The sequence below is a fragment of the Erinaceus europaeus genome, chromosome 16 (assembly GCF_950295315.1).
Source record: "Erinaceus europaeus chromosome 16, mEriEur2.1, whole genome shotgun sequence".
Taxonomy (NCBI): domain Eukaryota; kingdom Metazoa; phylum Chordata; class Mammalia; order Eulipotyphla; family Erinaceidae; genus Erinaceus; species Erinaceus europaeus.
In genome coordinates this window covers 9,687,599-9,711,750 of record NC_080177.1, presented here as the reverse complement: position 1 = coordinate 9,711,750, position 24,152 = coordinate 9,687,599, and the positions used below count along the sequence as shown (strand labels likewise).

At 43.5% G+C, this 24,152-nt stretch overlaps 1 protein-coding gene and 1 pseudogene across 11 annotated transcripts in view; one reads left to right on the top strand and one right to left on the bottom strand.

Moving 5' to 3' along the window:
* Positions 1-4,708: 4,708 nt before the first annotated feature.
* On the bottom strand, positions 4,709-9,025 carry LOC132533511 (histone H2A.V-like; annotated as a pseudogene).
* Positions 9,026-13,716: 4,691 nt separating this feature from the next.
* RNF111 (ring finger protein 111) overlaps positions 13,717-24,152 on the top strand; it is a 91,862-nt gene continuing 81,426 nt past the window's right edge. For 10 of the 11 annotated variants that reach the window (XM_060174434.1, XM_060174433.1, XM_060174432.1 and 7 more), the window contains exon 1: positions 13,717-14,109. The gene's annotated coding sequence lies outside the window, so the exon portion shown is untranslated. Of the gene's footprint in view, positions 14,110-23,269; positions 23,353-24,152 lie in introns of all 11 variants that reach the window. The other variant, XM_060174424.1, reaches the window with a different exon arrangement.

Below are 24,152 nucleotides of genomic sequence, written 5' to 3'. Positions count from 1 at the left end.
GGAAAAAAAATAATAATAATCAAGTGGGGGCCGGGTGGTGGCACACCTGCTTGAGCACATGCTACAGTGCGTAAGGATCCAGGTTTGAGCCCTGGGTCCCCACCTGCAGGGGGAAAGCTCCATGAGTGGTGAGGCAGAGCTGCAGGTGTCCCTCTGTCTCTCTCCCTCTCTATCATCCCCTTGCCTCTCAATTTCTGACTTTCTATCCAATAAATAAAGATAATAAAAAAACATTTTAAAGGGGAATCGGGTGGTATTGCAGTGAGTTAAGCGCAGGTGGCGCAAAGCTGCAAGGACCAGCAGAAGGATCCCAGTTCGAGCCCCGGCTCCCCACCTGTAGGGGAGTCACTTCAAGGGCGGTGAAGCAGGTCTGCAGGTGTCTATCTTTCTCTCCCCCTCTCTGTCTTCCCCTCCTCTCTCCATTTCTCTCTGTCCTGTCCAACAACAACGACATCAATTATAACTACAACAATGAAACAACAAGGGCAGCAAAAGGGAATAAATAATAAATAAATATTTTAAAATAAATAAATAAGTGTTAAAAATAATCAAGTGGTCTTCCATTATTCATGCATAATATGTCTTCTTTGTCTTTTCATTTGATATCCATAATTATTTTGTTTATTCTACTTACCTTGGCTATTATTAATAAGGCTACATTGGACGACTGGAGAGACAGTGGAATGGTTATGCAAAAAACTTTCATGCCTGAAGCTACCAGGTGCCAGGTTCAATTTTTGGTACCACTATAAGCCATGGTTGAGCAGTACTCTGGTCTCTTTCTGTGTATCATTAAAATAAATCTGTTTTCTTTTTTATGCCCTCTAAGGTTATCACTGGAGCTCATTGTCAGCTCTATGAATCCACTGCTCCTGGTAGCCTCTTTTTCCATTTTATTGGTGGTGGATAGAGATGGAAAAAGAAAAATAAACACTTGCAGACCTGCTTCACCACTTGTGAAGGGTCCCCCCCTACAGGTGGGGTGCCAGGGACCCAAATGGGGATCTTTGCACTGGTCCCTGTGCTTTGTCGTATGTGTGCTTAAGCGTATGTGCCACTGCCTGGCCCCCAGAAATAAATCTTTAAGGAAAATAAAACTGCAAATAGTACAGGGGTGCACATATCTTCTCAAATGATTGCCTTTTTTGTTTTGTTTTGTCATTTGTATATGTACCCAGAAGTGGAGTAGTTAGTTACATTCTTTGTTTTAGTTTACCAGAGCAATGCTGGCTTATGGTGGTGCAGGAGACTGAAGCTGTAATTTGGAGCCTCCGGCATGAGGTAGTTCGTCTTTACTTTTTAGTAGAATCTCCTGACTATCTTCCACAGTGGCTGCTGTGATTACTTGCCCCCCCATCTCTATATGAGGGCTACTTTATTACAGCACCAGGGAAAGAACCCAAGGCTTTGTGTATTCATAATGTAACAAAGTGCCTCCCCAGGCTAGTTCCTCCTCTGTTTTTGAGAGGGGGAGATAGAGAATTCCACTACCCATGGAGTTCCCTTCACTCTGTCCATGGTGCTCCCATGTGATGCTAGGGATTGAACTCAGGGCCTCACACATGTGCTTTACCTGCTGAGCTCCCTCTTGGCCCAGTTTTGGCCTGTTTTGTTAGTAGATACCAGTAACACACACACACACACACACACACACACACACACACACACACACACATCCAAGTTGTAACAGAATAGTCTCAATAAATTGTTCAAATGTCTCCTCTCTAATAGCTAAACTGATTGGGGTGTGATACAAGGTGTAAACTCACCCTATATGAGGAGAAATACTAGCTTAATCCAATATATCCACAATTGTATCTTAAGCTGTATACCTTTTTCTTTTCTTTTTTCCTCTTTTAATTTTTAAAATATTTTTAAATTACAGAGTTACATGTCGACAGGGGTTTGAATCCATACCATTCCCAACACCAGAGTTCTGAATCTTCACTCTCCCCACTGCAACCTACCACAATTCCCCTGAAGTTGTAGACATGGGCCGACCATCTTCTCTACAATTATCCGTCCACATTTAAACAAAGTTGCCCCTTCTTTTCCTGATTCAATCCTCTCTTTCCCTCTAAATCACTCATAACATCAAAGCCACCTCCATATGTCCCTCTCCTTTTCCTTCTCTCTCTCTGGGTGCTGATGGAGCTGGAGTGCAGAGTCCCCTTATCTCCATCCTATCTCTTCTCCCCTGCTGGGAGTATGGATCAAGGTTGCTTATGGGGTGCAGAAGGTAGGAGTTCTGGCTTCTGGAGCTGCTTCTCTACTGAGCATGGGCATTGGCAGGTCAATCCATACCCCCAGCCTGTTTCTATCTTTCCCAAGTGGACCAGAGCTCTGGAGATGCGAGGGTCCATGACACATTGGTGAGATCATCTGCCCAGAGAAGTTGGGGTGGAGTCATGGTAGAATCTGCAGCCTGGTATCTGGAAGGTGACATGACCTAAGTTGAGACAAGATGGTTAATAAATAGGAACCAGAAAGTAGGATCAGAGCAGATGAGATTAGGGATTTTAGGGTAGAAGAAAGCTAGGGGAACCATTTTAGGCATGTTCCTGGGAGCATTCAACTGTAACAGTTTTGCTTGAGTTTGGTAATAACCTGAGGTTGGATGAAAATGTTGTCTGAGAGAATGGTGTCACAGTGGAGCTCCAGATTTGAAGAGGTTGACTTCTCAGGCTGGTATCTCAGGTTACAGTCCACAGTAGGATTTGAATAGTAGCAGAATGCGGGCTGGCAGCACCAGTAGCAATTTGGTTAAAGTTGACAGGGTTGGTATGGCAGTCAGGAACCATAGAAAAGGAATTTCAAGAAGTATGGGCATATCCTAGAGGGACCAGGACTAGGAGAAATGCAGGTCTTAAAGAGGATGCAAGGGGTTTCTTACAGTCTTAGAAAAAGTTAAAATATCAATAACTAATTATTATAGCCAGGTTACTTGGGGGGCTAAGTATCTGTGTTATTATACTTGACTTCACTCTGATCTGAACACTTCTAGTGGTATCCAAACCTCCTTGTATCTTAAATACTTACCAGGTTAAAAGCTCTTGACCTGTCTGGCCTAAAGCTGTAGTTGATTTAGATGTTTGCAGAGCTTTATTTTCTGATACATTTTTAGAGATTCATAAACAATCAATCCCCTTATCAGAGTATGATCATTTTGCAAATCTAAGATAAATATTAGCAAGAGCTAGTATTTGTGCTTAGTCTAAGGCTAGGGCTATAGTCTAGGGCTATAGTCTAAGCAGTTGGGGAACCTGAGATATTAAATCTATCCACCCCTCCCACATGTCATATTGCTATGGATAGGACTAAATAGTGACAAGACTAGAGTTTCACATCTTCCCCGTCTCTGAAAGTCTGTGCCCTCCCCTCGCCCCCTAGTAACCACTATAGTTTTCCCATTTTAAATATGGGTTGTGTTGTGTCTGGTTGTTTATGTCTGTGTGTTCACTTCTCTAAATTCCACATATGAGTAAGACCATCCTATAGTTTTCCTTTACCTCCTTGCTTATTTCACTAAGCATAATGTTCTCAAGTTTAATCCATTTTATCCCAAAGGATGTAAAATCATTCTTTTTTATTGCTGAGTAATATTCCACTGAGTATATGTCCCATAACTTTTTTTAGTTTTTTTTATTTTATTTTTTTTTTATTGTTGTGGTTATTATTGTTGTTGTTGTTGGATAGGACAGAGAGAAATGGAGAGAGGAGGGGAAGACAGAGAAGGGGAGAGAAAGATAGACACCTGCAGACCTGCTTCACCGCCTGTGAAGCGACTCCCCTGCAGGTGGGGAGCCGGGGTTCGAACCGGGATCCTTATGCCGGTCCTTGTGCTTTGCGCCACCTGCACTTAACCCGCTGCGCTACAGCCCGACTCCCGTCCCATAACTTTTTTAACCAATCATCTGTGGAGGGACATTTTTGGTGGCTTCCAATTTTTTGCTACTGTAGATAATGCAGCTATGAACATGAGGGTGCATATATCCCTTCAAATTAGTGATATTATCTCTTTGGATAAATGCCTAGGAGTGGGATTGCTGGGTCGTAAGGTATTTCCATCTGTATTTGCTTAAGGATTCTCCATACTGTTCTTCATAATGGCTGAACCATTTTGCATCCCCACCACCAGTATATTAGAGTTCTCTTCTCTCCACATGCTTTCCAACATTTATCTTCTCCTGTTTTGTTGATGAAGGCCATTCTTACAGGCATGAGGTGATATCTCAGTGTGGTTTTAATTTGTATTTCTCTGGTGATGAGTGAATTAGAGCATTTCTGCATAAGTCTGTGGGCCATGCCTATCTCTTCTTTGGAGAACTGTCTATGCATGTCCTCTGCCCACTTTTTTTTTAAAAAAAAAGGTTTATCAATTCCTTTTTTGTATAAAACACATGGAAGAAAGCTAGCCAATCAACACACAACTGTTGCCACACAAAAAGGTACTTTTATCAAACTTCCAGTCTAAGAACATACGATTCTTTTTTATCATGTCTACAGTAATTGTCTAAGCTTTTCAATTTTTTTAGTACTATTTTTTTTATTGGGGAATTAATGTTTTACATTCAACAGTAAGTACAATAGTTTGTACATGCATAACATTACCCAGGTTCCCATATAACAATACAACCCCCACTAGGTCCTCTGAATCCTTCTTGAACCTGTATTCTCCCCAGCCACCCACCCACCCCAGTGTCTTTTACTTTGGTGCGATATGCCAATTCCAGTTCAGGTTCTACTTCTATTTTCTTTTCTGATCTTGTTTTTCAACTTCTGCCTGAGAGTGAGATCATCCCATATTCATCCTTCTGTTTCTGACTTATTTCACTCAACATGATTTTTTCAAGGACCATCCAAGATCGGCTGAAAACGACTTTTCAATATTTATTTTATTTTATTTTTAAATATTTATTTTATTTATTTATTCTCTTTTGTTGCCCTTGTTGTTTTATTGTTGTAGTTTTTATTGTTGTTGTCGTTGTTGGATAAGATAGAGAGAAATGGAGAGAGGAGGGGAAGACAGAGAGGAGGAGAGAAAGATAGACACCTGCAGATCTGCTTCACCGCCTGTGAAGCGACTCCCCTGCAGGTGGGGAGCCGGGTTCGAATCGGGATCCTTATGCCAATCCTTGTGCTTTGTGCCACCTGCGCTTAACCCGCTGCGCTACAGCCCGACTCCCGCAATTTTTTTTTTAACTCCACATGTCCCCATCATTCTGTTCCAGTAACAGTACAATAATAAGGAGGAAGAAGCTTGGTTAAAACAACTCTAAGCTGTTTTCTGCTGTCCTTTCTTGCCAATCAGAGACTGGTGGATGTGCGGAATCACACCACCACCCGCTGTGGTAGGTTTGATGAGACAATCCAACTTCTCATCTCCACGGATTGCAAGCTGCAGGTGACGGGGAGTGAACCACTTTACTTTGAGATCCTTGGAAGCATTGCCTGCCAGCTCAAGGCACCTCAGCAGTGAGGTACTCCAGGATTGTGGCGCTGTACACTGCAGCAGTGGTACCGGCTCGTGGTGTGAATCTTTAGGTGTCTATGGATACAGCTCACAGTAAACTGCAGACCGGCTCTCTGTGAGAGAGACACTGCCTTGGCCTTGGCCTTCCCACTGTCTTTTCCAGCTTTGCCTCCAGCTACAGTCTCGGCTGCTCCAAGAACCGCTGCTGCCACCACCGGAGCCCAGACAATAACCCGGGCCCAGACAATAACCGGGGCCCAGACAATAACCGGGGCCCGCCTCGCGTGGCACCACCTCTGCCCACTTTTTTTATTGGGTTGTTCTTTTTCTTTTTGTTGAGCTGAATGACTTCTATATAGATGTTTGGTATCAAGTGTCTGTCTGAAGTATGATGTGTGAATATGTATTCACATTTGCTGGGTTTCCTGTTTATCTTTATGGAGTTTTCTTTTGATGTATGGAAGCTTTTTAATTTGATAGAGTCCCACTTGTTCAATCTTGCTTTTGTTTCCTTTGCCTATGGGGTGAAGTCTCCAAATATGTCTTTAGTGTTAATGTCATGAAATGTTTCACTGATATATTCTTCTATGTATTTTATATTTGCAGGTTTGTTATCCAGATCTTTGATCCATTTTGAGTTAATTTTGGTGAATGGTATTAATTGGTGGTCTAGTTTCATGTTTCTACATGTGGTTGTCCAATTCTGCCAACACCATTTGTTAAAGAGACTTTCTTTTCCCCAATGGGCAGATTTGGCCCCTTAGTCGTATATAAGGTATTTGTATCTGTATGGATTGAGTTCTGGGCTCTCTATCCTTTTCCATTGGTCCATATGACCATTTTGTTCCAGTACCACACTGTTTTGACTACTACTGCTTTGTAGTATAACCTAAAGTCGGGTATTGTGATGTCTCCATTTTTCTTATGTTTCCTTTAGGAGTGTTTTTGCTATTCTTGGTTTTTTAGAGTTCCACACAAATTTTTGAATAATCTGTTCAATTTCATTGGGATTTTAATAGGGATTGCATTGAATCTACAGAATGCTTTGAGCAAAATTTCCATTTTAGTGATACTTATTCTCTCAACCCATGAATAGGGGATGTTCTTCCATTTCTATGTGTCATCCTTTATTTATTTTAACAGTGTCTTTAGTTTTCCTTAAAAAAGATCCTTTACGTGGCCTGGGAGGTAGCGCAGTGGATAAAGCACTGGACTCTCAACCATGAGGTCCTGAGTTCAATCCCCAGTAGCACATGCACCAGAGTGATGTCTGGTTCTTTCTCTCCTCCTATCTTTCTCATGAATAAATAAATAAATTCTTTTAAAAAATCCTTTACATCCTTTGTTAGATTTATTCCTAGATATTTGATCTTCTTGGGTTCAATTGTGAATAGTATTGCTTCCTTCAGTTTCATTTCTTCTGACCTATCTTTTGCATAAAGAAATGCCACGGATTTATGGGTATTGATTTTGTAGCCTGCTACTTTACTGAATTTATTGATGATTTCCAGTAGTTTCTTGGCAGACTTTCTGGGGTCTTCTAGGTATATCAACATATCTTCTGTGAAAAATGAGAGTTTCACTTCATCCTTTCCAATTTGTATTTCTTTGCTATCTCTTTCTTGTTTGATTGCTATGGCAAGGATGTCTAGGACTATGTTAAATAAAAATGGTGAGAGTGGGCACCCTTGTCTAGTTTCTGATTTTAGGGAAAAAGCTTTCAATTTCCCCCCATTGACCTAGACGTTAACTATGGGTTTATCATATATAGCCTTTATTATGTTAAGGAATTTTTCCTTCCACTTCCACTTTCTCGAGGGCCTTTATCATAAAAGGGTGTTGTACCTTGTCAAATGCTTTTCTGAATCAACTGATAAAATAATGTGATTTTTATCTTTCCTTTTGTTGATATAGTGGATTACATTTATTGATTTACGGATATTAAACCATCCCTGTTTCCCAGGGATGAATCCCACTTGATCTTGGTGGATTATTCTCGTAATATATTGTTGTATTCGATTAGCCAAGATTTTGTTGAGGATCTTCGTATTGATATTAATCAAGGATAGAGGTCCATAGTTTTATTTTTTGATAGGGTCCTTTCCTGCTTTGGGGATCAGGGTGATGTTAACCCCGTAGAATGTATTTGGGTGTGTTCCCTCTTCTATTTTCTGGAAGAGTTTGAGGAGGATGGTTGTTAGTTCTTCTCTGAATGCTTTGTAAAATTCATTAGTATAGCCATCAAGACCCAGGCTTTTGTTCTTGGGTAGGCTTTTGATTACTGTTTGAGAGCATATATATTAATAATGGTTATATCTTCTTGTTGGGTTGAATCTTTAACCATTATGTAATGCCCTTCTCTATCTTTGATTACTTTCTTTGCCTGAAAGTCTATTTTATCAGAAAATAGAATAGCCGTGGTCTGGGAGGTGGTGCAGTGATAAAGCTTTGGACACTCAAGCATGAGGTCCTGAGTTCGATCCCCGGCAGCACATGCACCAGAGCGATGTCTGGTTCTTTCTTTCTCATATTTTCCTCATTAGTAAATAAATAAAATCTTGAGAGAAAGAAAGAAAGAAAGAAGGAAAGAAAGAAGGAAAGAAAGAAGGAAAGAAAATAGGATAGCTGTCATTGCCTTTTTTTTTTTTTTCCTCCAGGGTTATTGCTGGGCTGGGTGCCTGCACCATGAATCCACCGCTCCTGGAAGCCATTTTTTCCCCTTTTGTTGCCCTTGTTGTTGTAGCCTTGTTGTGGTTATTATTGTTGATGTTCATTGTTGGCTAGGACAGAGATAAAATGGAGAGAGGAGGGTAAGACAGAGAGGCGAGAGAAAGACAGACACCTGCAGACCTGCTTCACCACCTGTGAAGTGACTCCCCTGCAGGTGGGGAGCCGGGGGCTCGAACTGGGATCCTTACACCACGTGCGCTTAGCCCGCTGCGCTACAGCCTGACCCCCAGTCCTTGCCCTTTATTGTGAGTTTTCAGTTTGGAACATCTTGCTCCAACCTCTTCTATTCAGTTTCCGTTTGTCTTTTCTTTGGCTGTGTGTTTCCTGAAGACATAGAATGGATGGATCCTGTTCTTGAATCATTTTAGCTACTCTGAATCTTTTGACAGGTGAATTTAGGCCATTCACATTTAAAGTGATTATTGATATATGTGGTTTACTCTTATGTCCATTCTAATTCTTGTTTCAAGTTTATTTTAAATTGTTGAGTCTTTGACCATTTGTTTCTGTCTAACCTATTGTATGGAAATAGTTTCTGTAGTGAATTCCTCACTAATTTTTCTTGTGTTCTCTGCAAATCCCTGTTCCCTGTTTTGTTTTGTGGTTACCCTGTGTATAATAACTAGCATTGTGTATCTAGAAAAGTCTTATAAGTTGATCTTGATTAACAAACATTTGATAAGGCTTCTTTGTCTTTTTATTCCCTCCCCTATTTGCTTGTTGTTCTTCCCTATTTTATTATGTTTTTGTCTATAATCTACTGTTGTTCACCTCACTGAGAATGTGTGTTCCTTTGTTACCTCCTTTCCTGTAAGACTCCATTCAGTATTTCTTGTAAGGTGGGGCTGATTGTGACAAATTCCTTTAGTTTTTTAGTATTTGGGAATGCCTATGTTTCTCCCTTATACTTGAAGGATAATTTTGCAGGATACAAAATTCATGGCTGAAATTCTCTCTCCTTTAGTGCCTTGAATATATCATTCCACTCTCTCCTTGCCTCTAGGGTTTGTAAGGAAAAGTCTGAAGAAAGTCTGATATTTCTCCCTTTATATGTGACATCTTTCCTTTCCCTACCAGCCTGCAAAATTTTCTCCTTGTCGCTGAGTTTTAATAATTTTACAATAATGTGCCTTCTTGTTTGTTGTTTTGGATTTGTGAACCTGGATTTGTGATCGATCTGCCTCCAAAATAGGGATATCCTGAGGATTGCCTAAGTGATGGAAATTTTCGTCTAAAATTTCTCTGAAAATTACCTCTGGACTTTTGACCCGGCTACTTCCTCGGGTATCCCTATAACTTGTATATTCAGACTTTTTATGGAGTCTGCAATTTGACTGAGAGTAGCTTCATTCTTTCTAAACCTTTCCTCTCCCTCATCTTTGAATTGAAAGAGTGGGCTAATTGTATCTTCTAAGTTGGAAATTCTTCCTTCTGCATGTGTGAGTCTATTATGTAAGCTTTCTACCTTAGATTGAACTGCACTAAAGATGTCTTTCAGTCCTTGCAGTTCTGTTTGAATTTTTTCCTCCATGCTGTTTAACTGCTTAGTGAACTCTGCTTTGACTTCTTTCACACTTTGTAGCTTATGCTCTTTCAACTCTTGCTTATATTCTTGTAAAGTTCTCATAAGATTTCTATAGTCTGGTGGTCTGGGAGGTGGCGCAGTGGATGAAGCATCAGACTCTCAAGCATGAGGTCCTGAGTTCAATCCCTGGTAGCACATGTACCAGAGTGATGTCTGGCTCTTTCTCTCTCCTCCTATGTTTCTCATTAATAAATAAATAAAATCTTTAAAAAAAATATTTCTATAATCTGTCTCTGATAGACTCTCTGTATCTGGAATTTCTTGGATTTCATCTGATTTACTTTTCTCTGTTTGATGTGACATCTATTTAACTTTCTGCCTCTTTGCTTTCGCATGTATAGTGTTGGTTGCATTGGCCAGCAGGTGGTGCTGTTGTGGTCTTTGCTTTCCACTTATTTGAATCTGCAGCCTTGAGTTGGGGGAGGGGTGTTTGGGGCTACCCTGTGGGCTGAGTTGTCTTTGTTTTAAACTCAGACCGAGAAAAAACAAAAGTGAACAGAACCCTGAGTCAAAGATTGAAAGGTTTAAAGCTCCAGTTTATTTTCTTTGGGGTAGTCTGCTAGTTGTTTTACTGCCCAAGGTGATATGGGTTGGTGCTGAGCTCTGGTTTTGGCAGACCGTGCCGTGCCTTCCAACCCACTCTCGTTTTCCCAACCTCGAGCAGCACCCACCTGAGGCTATGGATTTTTTTCAGCTTTAGATTATGTATCCAATTAGGTCTTGTTGTGTTTAATAGTTGTATTGAGGAGAATAAAGGTCTGATTGCAGCTACTTCATAAACCACATCTCTAGACCTTTCTCTTTTCCTTCTTTCTTTTTTTCTTTCTTTTTTACCAGAGCACTGCTCATCTCTGGTTTATGATGGCGTGGGGATTGAACCTGGGACTAGACAGAACCTCAGGCAAGGGAGTCTGTTTGCATCTACCCTGCCCAATGTATCCCTTTATCAAAAGATTGATAAGTTTACATTTTTTAAATATTTATTTTCCTTTTTGTTGCCCTTGTTGTTTAACATTGTTGTGGTTATTGATGTCATTGTTGTTGGATAGGACAGAGAGAAATGGAGAGAGGAGGGAAAGACAGAAAGGGGGAGAGAAAGATAGACACCTGCAGACCTGCTTCACCACCTATAAAGCGACTCCCTGCAGATGGGGAGCCGGGGACTCGAACCCGGATCCTTATGCCGGTCCTTGCACTTTGCGCCACGTGCGCTTAACCCGCTGCGCCACCTCCCGACTCCTGATAAGTTTACATTTTATCTGTTTTTGTTCCTTCCGCTCTCTCTTTCCATTTTATTTATTTATTTATTTATTTATTTTTACCAGAGCACTGCTCAACTCTAATTGAGCATGGTGATGATGGGGGGCAATAAACCTGGGATCAAGGTGGAGGGTAGACAGCATAATGGTTATGCAAACAGACTCTTTTGTCTGAGACTCCAAAGTCCCAGGTTCAATTCCCCGCACCCCCATAAACCAGAGTTGAACAGTGCTCTGGTTAAAAAACAAACAAACAAACAATTTCTCTCTGTCTCTAGCCAATAATAAATAAAAAGATCACACACACACACACACACACAAACTGGGACCTTGGAGTCTCAGGCAGGAGTCTGTTTGCATAACCACTACGCTATCTCCATATCCTTCTTTATGTATTTCTATCTTTGAAATTGGATTTTTTAAAACATTCTATTCCATTATTGGGGGATTAATGTTTTACAGTTGCCACTAAATACAAGTTTTACATGCATGACATCTCTCAGTTTTCCACATAACAATATAACCCCCACTAGGTCCTCTGTTATCTTTTTCCAGGACCTGTGCTCTCCCCCCGACCCAGAGTCTTTTACTTTGGTATGGATTTAATTTTTTTTTTTTGAGGGGACTGGCAAGATAGCATAATGACTATGAAGGAAGACTTTCATGTATGAGGTTCAGCCCCACCATCACCACCACACACACACACACACACACACACACACACACACCATAAGTCAGAATTGAGTAGTGCTTTGGTATCTCTCTTTCTCCCTGAGTAAAATAAAACAAAATAAAACATATATATATATATATATATATATATATATATATAGTAATACTTTTATTTATATGGTCCACATGTCAAATGTTCAACAGCTACCCATGGCTTCTGTCTACTGAGCACAGGTAAAGGGCTTTAGGGAAAAAAAAAAGTTAGGTGTGGAATTACAGGCCTTCCAGAAGTCATGAATATGTAAGAGTTCAAACCACACTGAAGGCAGCTTCTGAGATGTGGTTTCTTTTCTTTCTTCTTCTTTTTTTTAATTTTATTTATTTTATTTTTGAGAGAGATGCAGAGAGAGAGACACACAGAGAGAAACCAGAGCACTGCTCAGCTCCGTTTTATAGTTGTGCGGGGGATTTAGGATCCCCAGGCATGAGAGTCTGTCTGCATAACCTTTATGCTGTCTCCCCCGCACTCTTTAATTAATTTATTTTCTTTTGTTGTCCTTGTTTTATTGTTGTAGTTACTTTTGTTGTCATTGTTGGATAAGACAGAGAGAAATTAAGAGAGAAGGGGAAGACAGAAAGATAGACACCTGCAGACCTGCTTCACCGCCTGTGAAGCGAATCCCCTGCAGGTGGGGAGCCGGGGTTCGAACCGGAATCCTTAAGCCGGTCCTTACACTTTGCACCACCTGTGCTTAACCTGCTGCACTACTGCCAGACTCCCATGAGCTGTGGTTTCTTTCCTTCTCTCTCTCTGCTTCCCTGTGACTCTTGTCTCTATCTGAACAAGTCTCTCATATAAATAAAACCCTGGAGATGACCCCCACCCCCTCACCCAAAACAAACAAAGCAAAACAAAACAAAACATAGGCTTAGTTAAGATAGTTCAGGTAGAATTTCATTTACAGAGTCAAAAAAAAAAAAAAGAAAATGGATTGAAGGAAAATCCTAGGTCAGCATTGTACGGGTCACCCCCCCATCTATGACTCTTTTTTTGTTTTTTACTTATTTGATATTTATATGCAATTTCCTATGCCTTTTATGTTTTGACATGGTGAACAGGAGTGAACAAAAGTCAGGGCACTGAGAAAGTGGATGACAAAGGACGGGAGTTCATGCTGATTGAACCGAGAAAGCAGATGGGAAGCCCTGTTCCAGCTGTCTCCTTGGATTTCACGAGGACACTTGGGGGTGAATAACCTGATCCCAGTTCATAGACACTGAGATCTGAAAAGGTCTAATACCCTAATACCGGAGACAGCTGGCCATGGGCGCCACCGGGTTTTCAAAGGACCCCCTGGATGCTCCCTGAGCTCGGTGCCCAGCTTTCTAACAAACACACAGCCCAGTGCCTGCCGGCTGCCGACTTTCCCCAGATAATGAAGAAGCGGGAAGCGCCTGGACACTCAGTTCCCAGGAAATCTAGCTCTGCTTTGGATCTGACCCTGGCAGCAAATTCCCCTTTCAACCAGGAGCCTCCAGACCTTTAAGTCATTAGCAAGTATAATTTGCAAGTGTGCATGTGTGTGTGTGTGTGTGTGTGTGTGTGTGTGAAGCTCATCTGTTGTAAAGCACACGGAACACCAGGCTTTTATTTATTTATTATTATTATTACTTTGGGGGAATTGGTACCACCATCTCTGGTCAGTTGTAACTTTTAGTTAAGAGATCCAAGAGGTCAGGTTTATAGCAAGCGTTCCGCGGTGCATCAGAGGGGGAAAAAAAAAAAAAGGAAAGAGAGAAAGAAAGGAAAGAAAAGCAGGAGCTTTGTGACACCGTCCGGCTTCGCCCACAGATGGATAATAAAGCGAGTACAAAGGGGGAGGGCCGGGGCGCGGGGGAGGGGCGGGGCGCCGGCCTGCCTGTGCGCATGCGCAGCGCCAGCCAGCTGCTGGGGAGGCGTGAAGGCTGCTGCGCTCTCACTTTCCCAACTGTCGTAAAGCGCCCCCAGTGTCGCGCTGGCTCGGTAGAGAAGAGATTGGTGCGGCGGCGGCGGCGGCGGCCGGAGAGCACAGTGGCGGCGGCGGTGGGGAAGCTGTGGGGTCGCCGCAGCGAGGAAGCACCCGCGGCTTCCGGGAAGGAGCCGGTGTGGGACCCACCGGGCGCCGAGAGGCCGAGCCGGGAGCGCTGGGCCGGACCTGACGCTGCCGGGCGGGCGGACGGTTCTGGCGGCCGTGACAGATCGACGCGGCTCGGGACTCGAGCGGCCTATCGGGCCGGGGCGCGAGGCGCTGACCGCGGGCTGCCGCCGCTTCCCCCCGCCGCTTCCCGCTCCCGGACACCCCGCGTCGGCGTCCGCGGCCCCGGGGGGCTCAGGGCGGCTCCTGGGAGAGGTGAGGGGACCCGGGGGGAGGGGACGGCGGGCGGCCGCGCGTGCGCGTCGCGGGGGCGGGGCGGGGCGGGGCGGGCGGGGGAGGAAGGGCCGCGGGGGTCGGGGGTCGCCACCGGCCGCGGGGCGCCGGCGCCGGCGGGACGGAGCTCGGGGCCGGGCGCGGGAGGCCGGGCGCGGGAGGCCGGGCGCGGGAGGCCGGGGTCGCGGCCCAGCCCTGCCGGGGGGGGGGGGTCCCCGCGGACGGACACACCCACGGGGAGAGTCCCGGCGAGCCGGCGAGCGTGTGTGTGGGGGGCTCGCGGCCCGGAGCCGGGGGCGCGGGGGGCGCGGGGGGACAATGGCGGCACGGAGGCGCCCCCGCCCGCCGCACCCAGGCAGCCGCCGGGCCGCCGTGTCCTCCCGGGCGGGCGGCGAGAGCGAGTCAGTCGCCTCCCCCCGGTGAGCGAGGAAATGTAGTCGGCGGCGGAACTGCAGAAAGACGGACGGACGGACGGACGCGCCCCGTGCTGGCTGCTGCTTTTTTTTTTTTTTTTTTGATTTCCTTTTTTTTTTTTTGTCTGCTCCCGGTGTCTCGACTCAGCTTGTTGGTTATTTTAAAAGCCAAAAAAAAAAAAATGTGCTTGATGTGCTCACGGCCGCCCCTCGGTGCATTTTATCTGTCACCCGCGGCCGCTGCTGACACAAGGTTCTCAGAGCAGCTCGGGTCCAGGTAACTTCTTAACGCCATTGCAAGTTAAAAAAAAAAAAAAAAAAGGGAACAACAACGACAACAGATAGATTTTTAAATATATCGTAGCAGGAAGTCCCGAGGCGTCCCCAAGGTGCCCGTGTTCGCAGGGTGGGGGTGACTCCATTGTGTGGCCGGCGACTTGAGTGCGAGGTGACCTCAGCCCACCGGGGACTCTGGGCTTTAGAGTTCCTGCAGCTGGTCAGCCTGACTCCATGCAAATGCAAACCCTCTCGTTCCTTCTCCTTTTTTTTTTTTTTTTCCATTTTCATTTTTCATTTTTGGATGTGTGCATGTGTGTGTGTTCTGTTTAATGTTCTTGTTTAAAGGAACAAGCAGCAGGGGGAAAGATAAGCCGAGGTTCCATTTCCTTTCCTTCTCCCCCTTCCCCTCCACCCAGTGGTGGTGTGTGGTGTGTGTGTGTGTGTGTGTGTGTGTGTGTGTGTGTGTGTGTGTGTGTGTGTGTGTCATTGCTTTCCAGTGCTAGATGTTACAGTGTTTCATAGCTGTTCTAATGAGTGGTTTTTTTTTTTTCTCCCCCACCTTTGTTATTGTGAAGGTATATATACATTTGGATACTTTTTGACACTATGTGTTATAGTGTTTTCCTGTTGGCTTCCCCCCCCCCCTTTTTTTTTTTTTAATATATAAACAGTAGCCTTTGATTACCTTTGTGAAACAGAACTGGTGGGGTGATGAAGTCTTTTTCCTCTGAACAGAAACGAGAAGTTTTTCTCTTAACTAAGCCTGGGCTTATTTTTACATTTGTTCACCTCCTTGCCATTTAACCTCGGGTCAATGACGTCTCTTTCCCCCCACGTTGGTTTTGCTCCCTAAGTTCTAAGAGGTAGTGTTGGCCTGAAGAATTTTGGAGGGAGAATAGGGTCTGTCCTTGTTCATCAGGGGTGCTGTATGTTATGTGTGTGGACCCTCCAGCCACTTTTCTTTTGTTTTATGTCTGCTAGTCACTTGCTGCAGCTCCTTTCACTCTAGCTAACACAGTAATTCCATTTTGGTAAATGCCTTTAGTGGAAGTTACAGCCTGGCAATTTCACTTTGGTGTTCTTTCTACAGATAATTGAAAAGCGACACTACCGACTTGAAAACAAGAATAGCAAGTCACACATCTAAAGCAAGCAAAAGAATAACCATATTTCTAAATGGTTCTTAACTTTAAAAATTGAAGACATGGAATAAACTTTTTTGAACAAAAATCATTTAAAATTTTAGCTATTTCTTTTACCTTTGTTACTTCTTTATTGGGGGGATTAATGGTTCACAGTCAGCAGTAAAATACGGTAGTTTGTACATGTGTAACATTTGTCAGTTTCCTGCATAGCGGTTCAACCCCCTCTAGGTCCTCCTCCTGCCGTGGTCCTATTCCAGGACCCAACTGCCCCCCCACCCCAGTCCAAGTTCTGTTTTGTGTTTTCCCTTCTGCTCATATTTTTGAGTGTGGTCACCACTCTCTTAGTAATCATTTTGTTTAAGAGTGGTTTTGTAACTTGCTTTTCCCTGTTCTGACTTTTCCCACATGCAAAGAAATAAAAAACAGTAGCCGACCTAAAATTGATAATAAGCTGTGCCTTAACTTGACGTGAACATTCTGTGTGTCATTTATAACAGAGTGCATGGCTAGAGACAGGAGATCTGGATTTAGTTCTCCTGCTCCGTTTTTAGATCTGTGACTTCAATGATAACCATCCCTGGGTTTTCTTTCTTAACTGGTGCATGAGAAGTACGGAGTAGATAATTCTAGTTTTCTCTAGGTCCTACATTGAATAGTTTGGGTTTTCAGGTTCTTGGTATTTAACATTTATCATAATCCAGTCACTGGAAAGAAATGCTGTATTGAAAGGATATATATCCCCCCCCCCCCAAGTTTTAGAGAAAGCAATTGAGAGGGAAGGGACACACACACTTTTTCCTGTCAGGTGGGGACGAGGAGCTTGAACCTGGATCCTTGTGGAAAATAGACATTTTTCCCATTCAATTTGTCTACCTCTAGTCATTCTATACTTTTTAAAAAAACTTTTTAATTTTGTTATATTTATTTTCCCTTTTGTTGCCCTTGTTTTTATTGTTGCTGTTGTTATTGATGTCGTTGTTGTTGGATAGGACAGAGAGAAATGGAGAGAGGAGGGGAAGACAGAGGGGGAAAGAAAGACACTTGCAGACCTGCTTCACTGCCTGTGAAGCGACTTCCCTGCAGGTGGGTAGTCATTCTATACTTTTTATATAATATACATGTTAAATAATGAAGCCAGTTGGTTTCATGTTATGCTTCTTTTTTTTTTTTTTTTTTTTCATCATTCTATTGACTTTTATCAAGAAAAAATAATGGCAGTGAAATACATGTTATGCTTCTTATTGTAGATATTACTCCTGATTTAATACCTCCAATGGGATACTAAAAAAAAAAAAATGAAAGTTTGGACTGGAAGGGGGCTGGAAAAAAAAATGACATTTTGTCTCCCGGTAATTTTCTTTTTTCTTTTTTGCCTCCAGGGTTATTGCTGGGGCTTGGCTGCACCACGAATGCACTGCTCTTGGAGGGCATTTTTTCCCCTTTTTGTTGCCCTTGTTTTATCGTTGTAGTGGTTATTATTATTGTTGTTGATGTCGTTGTTGGATTGGATAGGACAGAGAGAAATGGAGAGAGGAGTGGAAAATGGGGAGAGAGAGAGACACCTGCAGACCTGCTTCACCGCCTGTGAAGCGACCCCCCTGCAGGTGGGGAGCCGGAGGCTTGAACTGGGTCCTTGTGCTTCGCACCGTGTGTGCTTAACCCAACCCACTTCTGGTAGTTTTCTTTAAATCATCTTTCCTAATATATATATATATATATATATATATATATATATATATATAATTTATTTCTTTATTGGGGAATTAAAGTTTTGCATTCAACAGTAAATACAATAGTTTGTACATGCATAACATTCCCCAGTTTCCCATTTACCTAATATTTTCTTTTAGGAACCTATGTTCAGGGCAGGGGTAGATAGCATAATGGTTATGCAAACAGACTCTCATGCCTGAGGCTCCAAAGTTCTAGGTTCAATCTCCTGTACCATCATAAGCCAGAGCTGAGTAGTGCTCTGGTAAAAAAAAGAAATAAAGAAAAAGAAAAGAAAAGAAAAGAAACCTATGTTCAGTGAAAGCCCTGAATTACATTTGGATCATCTGAATGTCTTCCCTTTCTTTCTCTCCTTCCCCTCCTCCCTCCTTTCTTTCACTGTTACTTATGCAGTACCTATGCTCAAGGCATCAAATTGAAAGGCAGGAAAAGCCTGGTAAGTGCTCAGTTTGAGCCTTTTTAGACAGGGCAGCACTTGCCAGAAGTGAATGGGTGCCACGGAGCCTCTGCTTTGTCCTTTGTGCCCTCCATCAGACTGACTCATGGCAACAACTGGCCCAGGTTACTCAGGTGCTGGGTTTGTGTCATTACTGAGGCACGAGCAACAAATGGCTAAAAACAAGTCCTGAACTGAGCTTATGCTTTAAATGGAGGTACTGCTTAATTACTTAGTCACTTAGTATTTATTGGATGTTTCAGGCTCTAGGCATTGTTTTTGGTTTTTAATGAAGAAAGTCTTTGGTCTTCATATAGTGAGCATGGGAGGGGGGGCCAGAATCATTTCAAGTAGTGGTTAAACTCTGCAGAAAACAAAGCCCATGTAATGGGGGAATGGGTGGAAATGGAGCTCTTCTGTGGGCTGAATGGTTGGGGAGGGCTTCTTTTCAGAGGTAATTGCTCGGTGATAACGTAGTTGGATAGAGTCAGCCATCGCGATGATCTGGAGGAAGGGTGCTACAGAAAAAAAAGATAAGCCAGTGGCAAGATTGTAAGATCTACATATGTAAGTTAAATGGCTTAGTTTCTCTTGGGATTTATTTTATTTTATTGCTACCGGGGTTATCACTGGGGTTCAGTGCTCCCAGTGACCTTTTTTTTTGGATAGGACAGAGAGAAATAAAGGGGAGAGGGACATGGAGAAAGACACCTGCAGACCTTCTTCACTGCTTGTGAAACACCCTTCTGCAGGTGGGGAGCAGTGGCTTGACTGATGCCCTCTTCCAATTCTTGAGCATGGTAGTGTGTGCATGAACCTGGTACACCAGCCCCCCTCCCTTTTTTAATGTAATTATTAGTAGACAATATTAGAAAGTTTATGTGTGTCTGTCTCTGTATGAACATCTATATGAACAGTTGTAGCCAGGACCACACTGCTCCTTGGTGACTTTTTCAGATAGAAATAGAGAGATGGGGCCCGGTAGTGCTGTGCCTGGTTGAGTGCACATTTTACAATGTGCAAGGACCCAGGTTCAAGCCCTTGGTTCCCATCTACAGGGGGAAGCTTCACAAATGGTGAAGCAGTGCTGCAGGTGTCTCTCCCTATCTCCCTACCGTCTCAATTTCTATCTCTATCCAATAAAATAAAATAGACAAACATGGAGAGAGGAAAGAAAGATTATAGCACCAGAGCTTTGAGTACAATGGCAAATTATTTTGTGTGCAGTGACACAGTGTAATGTGTTCTCATTTTAAATCTGACTCAAACCATTTGTAGAAAGTCATTAAAATGGTCTGGGAGGTGGCACAGTGGAGAAAGCATTGGCTTCTCAAGCATGAGGTTCTGAGTTCCTGGCAGCATGTGTACCAGAGTGATGTCTGGTTCTTTCTCACCTTTCTCATGAATAAATAAATTCTTAAAAAAAAGTTATGGGAGTCGGGCGGTAGCGCAGTGGGTAAGTGCATGTGGCGCCAAGCGCAAGGACTGGTGTAAGGTTCCCAGTTCAAGCCTTCAGCTCCCCACCTACATGGGAGTCTCTTCAAAGGCGGTGAAGCAGGTCTGCAGGTATCTGTCACAAACAACAACAACATCAATAGCAATGATAATAATAACCACAACAATGGTAAAACAACCAGGATGACAAAAGGGAAAAATGGCCTCCAGGAGCAGTGTATTCGTGGTGCAGGCACCGAGCCCTGGCAATAACCCTGGAGGCAAAAAAAAAAAAAGTCATTAGAACACAAAAATTTGAGTGTAGATAAATATTATGATATCAAGGGGTCATTATTCATTTTGTTAGGCATGGTGAAGGCATTATGAAGAAGAGAAAAGAGATATTTGTGTTTGTTTAAAAACACTTGAGAAGGGTGGGGGTGGGGTGCGTGGTGGTGGTGGTGGTGGTGGTGGTGGTGGTATATAGCATAATGGTTATGTAGAGACTCTCATGCCTGAGGCTCTGAAGTCCCAGGTTCTAACCCCCCACCCCACCATAAGCCAGAGCTGATCAGTGGACTAGTAAAAATATCTAGCTAAATAAATAAACTGTAGTTAAAAAATAAAAACACTTGATATGTGTAGCATGTATAAATATGTAGCATGTATGTGAAGTCACTTAGGGAGAGTGAGGTGACACAAAAGGACATGCGCATGATCGCTGCGCGGTATACAGCTGTTGACTTGGGGTGATTGGATAAGTGTGTGGCTAGTCATCGGTTTTTTTTTTCTGTCAGGGCTTTTTTATTCATTTCTTTCTTTTTTTTTTTTTCCACTGCTTCTGGTGGCCTATTTTATTTTATTTTTTTTATTCAGTAGGACAGAGAGAAATTGAGAAGGGAGGGCAGATTAAGAGGGCGAGAAAGACACCTGAGAGCTGCTTCACTGCTTGTGAAGTGACTCCCCCTGTAGGTGGGGAGTGGGGCCTTGAAACTTGTGCAGGTCCTTGTGCTTTGTACTATGTGCGCTTAACCTGCTGCACCATCTCCCGACACCCTGTTTATTTGTTCAATATCAGAGAGAGAGAGAGAGAGACATCATAGCATCGTGCAGCTGTGAAGTGTCCCCTGGCACCACAGGGGCTTGAAACTGGGTCCTCGAGCACGGTAGTGTGCTTGCTTTTTATTCCTCCCCTCCTCTGCCCTCCCCTCCCCTTCCCTTCCTTTCCCCTTCCCTTCTCCCTGCATTCTTTCCTCCCTCCCGCCCTCCCTACTTTACTTAATTGTTCTTTCTTTTTCTTTTTCTTTTTTTTTTTACCAGAGCACTGCTCAGCTCTGGTTTATGGTGGTACAGGGGATTGAACCCAGGACTTTGGAGCCTCAGGCATAACCACTCTGCTATCTGCCCCTGCCCAGCTATTTTACTTAGCTATTTTGGATAGAGACAGAGAAATCAAGAGGGAAGGAGACAGAGAGACGTCTGCACCGCCACTTTACCAGCTAGGTAGCTTCCTCCCTGCAGCTGTGCACCAGGAGCTTGAACCCAAGTCTTCGTGTATTGTAGTGTGTACACTCAACCTGCTGCACCACCACCTGGGCCCCCTCCCTTTTTCTGCTTTTGTGAGGTTTGGCAAGGTTTACATATTTAAAATAATTTACGCTATAGTTAGGTATTTTCTTCCTTTCTCTTCCTCTCAATTTTGACAAAATGCAGAACTTTCTCTTCTCAAATATTTAATATCTTAAAAAAATACTCCCTTTTGTTGTCCTTGTTGTTTTATTGTTGTAGTTATTATTGTTGTTATTGATCATCGTTGTTGGCTAGGACAGAGAGAAATGAAGAGAGGAGGGGAAGACGGGAAGAGAAAGATATCCACAGACCTGCTTCACCGCCTGTGAATCAACCCCCCTGCAGGTGGGGAGCCGGAGGCTCAAACTGGGATCCTTAGGCCAGTCCTTGCACTTTGCACCACTTGTGCTTAACCCACTGTGCTACTGCAGTACTCTAAATATTCAGCATTTTAAAGATTTTTTTTTTGCCCTCCAGGTTTATTGCTGGGGCTCGTTGTCTGCACTGAGAATCCACTGCTCCTGGAGGCTATTTTTTCCCATTTTTGTTGCCCTTGTTGTTACCCTTGTGTCATTATTATTGTTGTCATTGCTGTTGTTGTTGGATAGGACAGAGGGAAATCGAGGAGGGGAGAGAGGGGAGACGGGGAAAGACAGACACCTGCAGACCTGCTCGTGAAGCTATCCCCTCTCCCCCCCCCCCCGCCGCAGGCAGGGAGCTGGGGGCTTGAATCAGGATCCTTATGCTGGTCTTTACGCTTTGCTCCAACAGTAATAACGATGACGACAAACAACGGCAACAAAAGGAAAAAAAACGGCCTCCAGGAGCAGTGGATTCATAGTGCAGGCACTGAGTTCTAGCAATAACCCTGGAGGCAATAAAAAAAGAAAGAAAAAAGATATTTAAAATCTGAGTCAAGAACATAGAGTCCTCCGTACTATTTTTAAACCTTCCTTAAGTTTGAAATTTGAAAATGAAAATGTACAGAGATAACTGAGATGTCAAAAAGGTGGTGAAAACAAGTGAAATGTCCACTGACAGCATCCAGAACAGCTCAATAAAGGACGGTCACTGCCGTGCTTCACACAGCTCAGGAACCTGTTCAGAACGCCTTACATCTAAAAAATTTTTACAATTTTTTTATTAAACTTTTATTTATTTTCCCTTTTGTTGCCCTTGTTTTATTGTTGTAGTTATTATTGATATTGTTGTTGGATAGGGCAGAGAGAAATCGAGAGAGGAGGGGAAGACAGTGGGGGAGAGAAAGACAGACACTTGCAGACCTGCTTTACCGCCTGTGAAGCGACCCCCCCTGCAGGTGAGGAGCCGGGGACTCCAGCCAGGATTCTTGCACTGGTCCCTGCGCTTTGGGCCACGTGCGCTTAACTCTCTGCACCACTACCCAGCCCCTTCAGATTTTAAATATTTGATCATGTTTGCATTTTCTTTCTCTTTTTCTGAACCAGTTCAGTGTGAACTCAGTTGTCTCTAAGCGGTCACTGTGTGTTGGACTCCCTTGATTATCACTGCACACTTTACCAAGTTAAGAAAAGTTCACGTTGCTAATGCTGCATGCAGTCTTGCCTGAAGCCCATAGCCTGGCCTTCCACATATGCCCTGGTAATAGCCTTTGCTCCCTTACTGGAACAAATCTAGATCCCACTGGGCGCTAGTCCAGGGCCACAAATGGCACATAGCTATCATCTCTCTCCACTGTTGACTTTCAGTTTTATTGCATGACATTTGTGAGGAATCTAGGATATACATTTTTTAAAAAATGTATTTGTCTGCTGTTTCCTCATAAAATTCCATTTAGGTCATGCATCTCTAGCCAGGGATTTTGTATCTTTATCAGGGCATGATATGGGAACATTTGTCATTGATCCAGCTCTCCCTGGTGGTGGGATTGTTTTTCTTTTTTTTTAACTGTCTGATTGAGGTGTTGTCTGGTTTCTGTATAATGTGGTTATAGTCCTCCCCATTGAAGCTAATATACAGACTGTGGGGTAATGGAGATCATGCAGATACTCCGCTTCCAGTCCCAGCCTTTGTGTTTTCATGAAAATTTCCCTTGTGGATGATTTTTGTGGTGGATGCAAAATGGTGATTTCCTTCTGTTTTCTCTTTTTGGATAGAGACAAGAATCAAGAGTGAAGGGGGAGATAAAAGAGAGAGAGAGAGACACCTGCAACACTGCCTATGAAGCATCCCCACTGAGGCATTGTCCAGGGGCTTGAAGCTGGGTCCTTGCACACTGTAATGTGGGCAAGGTACACCACCAGCTGAACCTTGCTAATTTTTATTTAATTATTTTATCTACCCTTGAGTACATCTCTATATTTTGTGTGGCAAGATGGGTTGATAGGATTTCACTTCTCTGTCTTGCAACTGGCTCTTTTTGTGTATATGGGTTAATTCCCCCCAGAGGACTGGCAAGCTAGTGCCCCTGAGGGGCGTGGGGGGGCACCTGTTTTGCCATGTGCACAGCGCAAGGTTGAGCCTGCCCTGGGGAAAACGTTAGTGCTGTGGTGTACTTATTTGGGTGCAGACAGAAATGGAGAGGGCAGTGGGGAGAGAGAGGGAGAGAGACAGACACCTGCAGGCCTCCTTCACCACTTCCCCCTGCAGGTGGGGACGGGGGCTTAGCCCTGGTCCTTGTGCATTGTAGCAGGTGCGCTCAGCCATGGCCCTGTGCTGTGGCGTCTTTCTGTCTTTGCTTCTCTGTGTCTGAATAAGTTGACTTGTACCAGTGAAACTTCAATGACAACAGCCACAGATGGAGCTTGCAAGGAAATTAGTGATAGAGATATATGGGGGGGGGGGGACAGAATAGCATAATGGTTATGCAGAGTGACTTTCATGCCTGAGACTTTGAGTTGCCAGGTTCAGTCCCCAGTATCACTGTAAGCCGGAGCTGAGCAGTGTATGTTCATTCTGTCTCTCTTTCTCTCTGTTAAAATAAATGAATAAAATATTTTTTAAAAGACGTGTGTACACACACATGTATGTATGTATGTA